At 38.1% G+C, this 8,716-nt stretch overlaps 1 pseudogene; it reads left to right on the top strand.

Moving 5' to 3' along the window:
- The first annotated feature begins 2,322 nt into the window (after positions 1-2,322).
- Positions 2,323-8,051, top strand: LOC116866057 (annotated as a pseudogene).
- The last annotated feature ends 665 nt before the right edge of the window (positions 8,052-8,716 follow it).

Raw genomic sequence — 8,716 nt, 5'->3', positions numbered from 1 at the left:
TTCACACTAATATCTGGATCTAGAAAGTGCCATAATATTCCTTTTCTGGAATTTTGCAATAGCTGAAGTCATCTTGCTGATTGCTTTACTTTAGTCTTGGCAGGAGCAGGTAACATACCCCTGCTTTTACATGATTTACAGCTGAACAAAGCCTTTTGTTTTCCCCACTCAGTTCTTAATAGGGCAGAACAATTGTTTTTTTGTGTTTTGTTTTTAATTTGAAGGAATCATTCTGAGCTGCAGTCAACACCCATCCCAGGCATGTAGAGTCAAGTGTTTTGGCCAGTCAAAGGTGACTTTTGGGTCAGGTATTAACCATGGAGAGGCATTCAGATATTTTGCCTATTGAATTTTAAAAAACTTATTTGTGAAAGACTTAACTTTAGGACATTGTGGCTTTAAAAAGTGTGCAAATGTTTAGGTTGCCACCACTCCAAGTGGTTGCTCACAACACAACCAAGGTGTGGCATTTGTACCACACAGGTTCTATCTTGCTGATTATTTATGGTAATTACACAGGAGGTGAATGAACACACTGTGCAAGCTGGAAAAATAAAGAGAGATTGTGATTTGAGGGGAGGGGAGGAGAGACGTGAAGTGAGGTAGGGATATTGAATAAAATGGGTGTGGTGTATGTTCTGGTTCTGAAACCTTGGTATCTGTCAACCATGCAGTAGATACAAAGATCTCTGTAGCATTAAAACTAATAGAAATCTCATTTAAATTTTTGTTCCTGCTGTTTTTGAAATATATCCTCTTAAATATACATGAGAATTGTAAAAGAACTATTTTCCAATTTAAAGCAAAATAAACTAATTTGCCATTTCTCTTATCTGAATCTTTATATGTTTACCAGAACACTGTTGTTTGTCCAAAACCATTAGTTGATATTTCCAAAAATTTTATTTATTATTCTTCTGCTATGCTGCTGAGTAGTTCTTTCCATAAGCATCAAAAAAATTTAAAACATACACTTCCAAATGTTTCTTGTTAAAGTATTTCAAAACTTTTCATTTATAGTATTCTGATCAAAAAAAAAAAAAAAAAAGAACCTGGAGAATATTTTAGATTCTGTTTTTCTTTTATGATTCATACTGGTATCTGTACTTTAGCATTAGTATATATCATGTAATTTAGTGTATATATATACACTAAATACTAAAATAATATATAATTACAATTAAAATAGATCATTATAATGTATAAAATAATTATATTTAAGATATATAAATAATCTCTTATATAACTATATATAAAAATAATACAAAGTAATATGTACTAAATACATTATGTAATTGGTTTATATTTGTTAAACTGTCAAAGCTTCAGTTTTCCCAGCAGTAAAATGGTATTTGAATACCTCCTAAAGATTACTGAAAGGATAAAACAAGAAAATTGGACAAACAACTAGCACAACTACTCTGACAGTAGTAGTTAATGAATGAATATATATTATTAGCCAGATAAACACGGTTACATCTTCAAGATACTTATTACATATATATCAAATAGTCCAAAGGATGATTTATAGACACAAATTCAGAGATCTTGAGAGTCTATTCAAAACTCTGCATCTATTTACATAACTTATTTCCTGAGGTGAAGAAAGGTTTCCCTGATAAGTTGTCAGATAAGTAGGAGGAGCATAGGCTAGGCAGCTTGGAGGAAGAATCAAGAATAAATAAAGGGGGGGGGGGCACCTGGGTGGCTTAGTCCATGAAGTGTCTCCCTTTGGCTCCAGTCATGATCCTGGGGTCCTAGAATCGAGTTCCATATCGGGTTCTCTGCTCAACAAGGAGTCTGCTTCTCCCTCTCCCTCTGCTGCTCTTTCTCTCTCTTTCTCTGTCAAATAAGTAAATAAAATCTTAAAAAAAAAAAAAAGAATAAAGAAGGGGGATGGTGATTGGGGCAGGGAGAGGAAATTAACATATGCAAAAAAATTCAGAGGCTCCCAAACTTGGCTGCATATTGGAATCATCTGGGGAGCTTTAAAAACATAAATCCTAGCCCTGGGTCCCACCCCCAGGAGTTCTGATTTCACTGGTCTGGGGCAACCAAACTAGTAGGATGTTTTTAAAGCTCTCCAAGTGATTCTAATGTGCAGTCAAGGTTTAGAACCATTGCACTGGAGGCGAGAAATCTGGGAGCCACAAGAAAATAGAAAGGGTAATGAGTAAAGAGGATAGAGAGGCTAAGATGGAAGAAGTGGACAATTTATAAAATGCCTCATCCACTGTGCAATCCTGTCCTGTGCTGAGCTATGCTGAGAACTTCCAGCTTTATTCTGAACAGAGAACAGCTGCAAAGAAAGGTTTTGGTCTCATGGCTGCAGAGTCAAGAACTGACTATAGAAAGTAAGACTAGAGGCAAGAGAGAAGTTTGGTAAGGTAGAGTTTGCAGTTGTTCAGGCTAGAGAAGACTGTAGCCTAAACCAGAGCAGTGCCCATGGATGGAGGAATATGGAGTGATTTGAGAGCCCTTAGAGGAAGAGCTGACAGAAGCTGGTGACTGACTGGAAAGCAGGGTGAGATGCTTTTAATTAAGGTCAGCCAGAACAAGTAGAAGTCTGTGAGAAAAAGGTAAATTCAGTGTTGGAAATTCTGGTTTGACATGTGCAATGGATGTCTAGATGCAGGTGTTGGGAAGCAGTTGGGACATATAGCTTGGAACTAGAGAAAGTAAGGGTGGGGACCCGTGTATTAGATACTGAAAGCAAGGATTTAGTACTCAGGTCTCACACAGACTTCCTTTTCCCTCTCTTCTTTGCAGCTCCACTGGGCTGGCCCCACCAGACCTGAACTTCGGGGACTGTCACATAAAACATGTTTTGATTTAGCATGTAATGTCGGTAAAATACTAAAGTAAAGGGGAGAAATGAGAGCAGCACAACTTATTACAGAGAGCTACTTTGTCACAACTCTTCCTGTGGAGATGGCAAGACACTGTGAAAGCACCAGAAAGACAAAATCAAATATGACATGGGCTCTGCATCTCACTTCAGATGTGGGTTCTTGGCAGCCATGTTTTTTTCTACCTGACGGTGGCCCCTTGGTCAGACCTAAATGGACCAAATGTGGCACCTGACTCCAGCTGGACCAATCTGATACTCTCTGGACAATGTAAACTGAGACATATTAATCTCAGAGCTCTGGAAGAAAAGTTAAAGGATTCCTGCTGGGGAATTGCCTTATTTCCTCCATTCCTACTGATAGTTGGTTGACTTTTCCTTGGATTCTGTAAAACAGATTTCACTGATAGTCCCAGTAAAATATCCATAAATTCTTGTAAATAAGTTGGAAATACTCTAAATGTCAATGAACATAATGCCGCCATTACAAAACTGGGAAGCCCTCTGACTTACTCTCCAATATTGTCTTGTAAGATTACTCATTAAATGAAAAAACACTGGAAGAACAACACAGATGGTATCATTCCATGTGAAATAAAAACCTATCTGTGTAGGCATGCATAAAATCTGAAATCTGAGCCACAGCCAAATTTTAAGAATAGTTACTTTTTTCTGGATTTGGAATTGTACAGGAAGTATTTGATAGCTTTTTATTTTTATATATTTTTTAAGTTTTAACAAAATTTTCATTTTTTGTTAACCTAGCTTGAGTTGATTCTTCTAACTTGTAGCCAAGAGAGTCTTCACACAACAGTTGAAGTCACATAAGTACAAAACTTCAAGAAGCTTGATATTCATTAACTCTATAGTGAGATTTGGAGAGGAGCATTAAGTTGGAAGGACATTAATAATTAGAAAGGATATAATTAAGAAAGGTAGTCAGGATCCAGATCATGACAGTTCTCATATATATACATCTCCAGGTTCCCCACCTTATAAATAACAACCTCAAGTTCTAGGAATGATTGAGTACAAACCATCCTTCTTGCTGTACAAGAATCTGAAGATAAAGCCTCTGAACCCTTCCAATTTATACAAGAGATTGTTTTGACTATTTGAAGAATATACAACTGAAATTTTTGAACCAAGTCTGGATTTAGTGGTAGTAGGAAAATATTTGTGCTAACTTGTCCTTAATAAATACTTCAGTATCAGTATCAACTTCTAAATCTACAAACACTTCCATTAATCTTTTATTTGACATGACATCTCAAAGAAAATGACAGCAAACACAGCAAAGATATTTAAAATATCTGGCCACTTAAAGAATAAAAATATGCCATCTGGTTATGCATACCCCCAGGGAATAAAAAAGTGATGTTGTTTTTGTTTAAGTATGCTTTCCATAATCTACTGCCAACATTTTTCAATTAACAATTTCCCACTATCACTAAAAGGTAACTCTCTAGCTCGTACACTAAAAAATCTGTACACTTCCATCTACATTCCATGCAGTTATGAACGGTCACTCAGTTTTATCAGTTTAAATAGGATTTTATATTTTCAAAGATGTAGGCCTGTTCAATGAACTGTGACAGTGATTTTTAGACTATTTTTATTGCAAAATATAACACGTTGAGAAGAATTTATAGGAAAATGCAGATGTTACCAATGCACAGGTTAGGAGATAGAACACTGCTGGCAACCTAGAAGTCTGCCCATGTTGTCCATGTGGGCCTTCAAGAACATATCCTCTTCCCTTTAGCTTAGACATAATCATTATTATGATTTTATAATAATAACTTCCTTATATTTTTGTTATAGTTTTTTTTTACCAATTATGTATGTATCCCTTTTTCTGAACTTTATATAAATGGATGTATACTAATAATTTTCTTCTGTATCTCATGATTATAATGTTTATTCAAGGGTGCCTGGGTGGCTCAGTGGGTTGGGCCTTTGCCTTCACCCACGGGTCATGATCTTGGGGTCCTGGGGTCAAGCCTGCTCCGGCTCTCTGCTCGGCGGGGAGCCTGCTTCCCCCTTTCTCTCTGCTTGCCTCTCTTGCCTACTTGTGATCTCTCTGTCATATATATAAATAAAATCTTTTTAAAAAAATAAGGTTTATTCAAGTTTGTATAAACCTGTAATTTGTTCATTTTTTTAAAAAAGATTTTATTTTATTTATTTGTGAGAGAGAAAGTGAGAGCACAATTAGGGGGAGAAGCAGGCAGGGGGAGAAGCAGGCAGAGGGAGAAGCAGGATCCCTGCTGAGCAAGGAGTCTGATGTGGAACTTGCTCCCAGGACTCTGGGATCATGGCCTCAGCCAAGAGCAGACACTTAACAAACCGAGCCACCCAGGTGTCCATGTAATTTGTTCATTTCAATTACTGAGTAATATTTGACTATAAGAACACAGCACTTTTTGTTATTGTTATTCTATTTTTGATAGACAAAAAAGTATAAAGCCTCTTTAAGACCTAAGGTAAATATAATTTGGTGTGACCCTAATAATTGTATCCAAAATTTTATTTGAAATTGAATGTTTATAAAATAGGGATCTCTAGAGCAACATTGCTCAATAGAGATTTCTGGATAATGGAAAGGGCTCAAAAATGACTATCTTTTTCTTAGTTTTCCCTTTTAAAATCTTTCATTCTATGAGATCTTTTATAAAGTTCTGCTGCCTTTAGAAATACGCTGCTCTTTATCACTTTCCACAAATTAAAATGGAAGGCAGGAAGAATCTCTTACAAAACAATTCCTCAAGGATACTGTCAGGCCTGACACTTTTCATAGGAATTCCTTAAACAGCGAAGCATTTACACCTCATGTGAGAGAAATCACTGCTGAACACACTCCCTGCATGTTTTGTCCCTGTTTGGTTGTCATTACAGCTGTGCAACAGGTGCACAGACTTTCTTCCTTTTTAAAAATAATCGCAAAGAGGCTTCCCACCCCCATCCACTCAGTAGGTGGTCCTAAGCCTTAAACCAAACAAAGCTGCAAGGAAATGATCTCCTTGTCACTGAATTCTGCCCATTAGGAACAGTCACTTTCCAGAATTAGTGCAGCAAAAGCAATTGCCATTTTCTATCATTGCAGAGTGAAGCACATGATCTGCACTTGGCAAAAGTACATGAACAAATGCTCAAACCTTGAAAAGTAATTGTGTGATGTACTATCAAGAGCATTAATCAAATACTTGAGCAAACTAAGCAGCAATAGCTTAGCAGCGTATTTATGGATATATCTCCTCAGGCGAGGAAAACAAAGGCAAAAAGAAACTGTTGGGACTACACCAAAATAAAAGCTTTTGCGAAGCAAAGGAAAAACCATCCACAAAACAAAAAGGCACCCAACTGAACAGGAGAAGATATTTGCAAGTGACATATCTGATAGAGGTTAAATCCAAAATACATAAAGAACATTTACAAGTCAACAACAAAAAAACAAACAATCTGATTGAATAATGGGCAGAGGATCTGAATAGACATTTTTTTCTAGGGAAGACATACAGATGGCCAACAAACACATGAAAAGATGTTTAGCACCACTCATCATCAGGGAAATGCAAATCAAAACCACAATGAGCTATCACCTTACACAGTCAGAATGGCTATTACCAAAAAGAAAAGAAATAACAAATATTGGCAAGAATGTGGAGAAAAAGGAACCTGCTGCACTGTTGGTAGGAATGTAAATTGGTGCAATCATTGTGGAAAACAGGACGATTCCTCAAAAAATTAAAAACAGAAATGCCACATGATGCAGTAATACCACTACTGGGTATTTACCCAAAAAAATGAAAACACCAATTCAAAAAGATACCCCAACCCAAGATAGCCAACCCAAGTGTCCATTGATAAATGAACAGATAAAGAAGATGTGTATATATATACACACATATGTATACACATATATGGAATATTACTAAAAAAAGGAGATCTTGCCATTTGCAACAACATGGATGGACCTAGAGTGTATTACGCTAAGTAAAATAAATCAGACAAAGACAAATGCCATATGATTTCACTTTTATGTGGAATCTGAAAAACAAAACAAACAAATGAAAAACAAAGTGGAAAAAAAATCTTTTTTTTAAAGATTTTATTTACTTATTTGACAGACAAGTAGGCAGAGAGGCAGGCAGAGACAGACAGAGGAGGAAGCAGGCTCCCCACTGAGCAGAGAGCCCGATGTGGGGATCGATCCCAGGACCCTGGGACAACGACCTGAGCCGAAGGCAGAGGCTTTAAACCACTGAGCCACCCAGGCGCCCCAAAACAGGCTTTTAAATACAGAGAACAAACTGAAGACTGACAGGAGGTGGGTCGGGGGATGCGCAGAATAGGTGAAGAGGATTAGGAGGTATGGGCTTTCAGTTATAAAATAAATACGTCATGAAAATGAGAAGTACAGCATAGGGAATAAAGTCAATAATACTATGGTATGAGGCAGCGTGTCCAAGGTCCCGAGGATCTGTCTCTGGCTTCAACAGTGTTAGGACCAAACAGATCCAGGGATGCTCCTCCTACAAGCCTCCAACTACCTTCCAAACTTTTTTCCAACTTTTTTTTCCAGTTGAAACATTCAGAGCCATGTTCTCAGTCACTCTGCCTCTGGGACCAGCCAACACCATATTTTGAGGGTAGCTCCTTACTACTGATCTCCCCTGAGCTCCCAGATTCGTCAGAATTATTCCATCCAAGTGGAGGACACCATCAATCGCCTGGCGGCAGATGCATGCTGACTTTCTTTGGGCATATCTTTCTTTGGGCTTCTACTTCCTTTGGACCATGTGGCTCTGGAGGGAGGGGGCCGCTTATTTCAGGAGTTGGCTGAGGAGAAGCGCAAGGGAGCTGAATGTCCCTTAAAGACGTAAAACCAGCGCTGCAGCTGTGCCCTGTTCCAGGATGTACAGAAGTGTCCCAAGATTAGTGGGGTAAAACCCTGGACACCATGGAAGCTGCCATGCTCCCGGAGAAGAACATTAATCAGGCCCTTTTGGATATGCGTGGCCTGGGTTCTACCACACCAACCTCCATCTCTGTGACTTCCTGGAAAACCACTTCCCAGATGAGAAGGTGAAACTCGTCAAGGAAATGCGCTACCACCCAACTAACTTCCGCAGGCTGGCTGACCCCCAGGCTGGGGCCAGGTGAGTGTCTCTTCCCAAAGCTAACCCTCAAGCACAGCTAGGAGCCTCTGAAGCCCAGCAGTCCTTGAGGGGGCCCTCTAGCATCCCCTTGGTGCCAGGGCTTGTGCTCAAACCTCTCTCTGCAGACACTGGGCAGCTTTTAAACCACTCTAGAGCCCTCTCACAAGCCATGGACCAAATGAAAACAATAAAGCTTTTTGCAGCAAAAAAAATTGTAATATTATAATAACATTGTACGGTTAACTACACTTACCATGGTGAGCATTAAGTAATGTAAAGAATTGTTGAATCAGTATGCTATACACCTGAAACTAATATGACATTGTATGTCAACTACACTTCAATAATTATTAAAAAGCAGTCATAGAATAGAGCATGTTTGGCTCCCTAAAAATGTTAAATTCCATATTAATAAAAGATGAGAATATAACAATAGGTCACTCTATTTCTGCTATGTAAGGAGGAATTTTTAAATCATTTTATGAAAACACTCAAAAATAAATGATCACAAAAAATACCAAATTAGTTAATATAACTAGTAAACAAATATCTCCTTTCAGATGGTCCCTTCTCTACTTAAATTAAAAAAGCTCTTGAGGAATGCTTGGTATTTGCCTGGGTTGGTCCAATCACTGGAACTGGAGGTGACTGGGTAGTACTTTCGCAAGCTCCTACTTGAAACAGGTAGCCAGGACAAAAGTTGCAC

This window comes from Lontra canadensis, unplaced genomic scaffold (genome assembly GCF_010015895.1).
Source record: "Lontra canadensis isolate GAN:19392208 unplaced genomic scaffold, GSC_riverotter_1.0 scaffold9, whole genome shotgun sequence".
Classification (NCBI taxonomy): Eukaryota; Metazoa; Chordata; class Mammalia; order Carnivora; family Mustelidae; genus Lontra; species Lontra canadensis.
The sequence above is the reverse complement of the archived record's forward strand: the minus strand, read 5'-3'. Positions and strand labels throughout refer to the sequence as shown.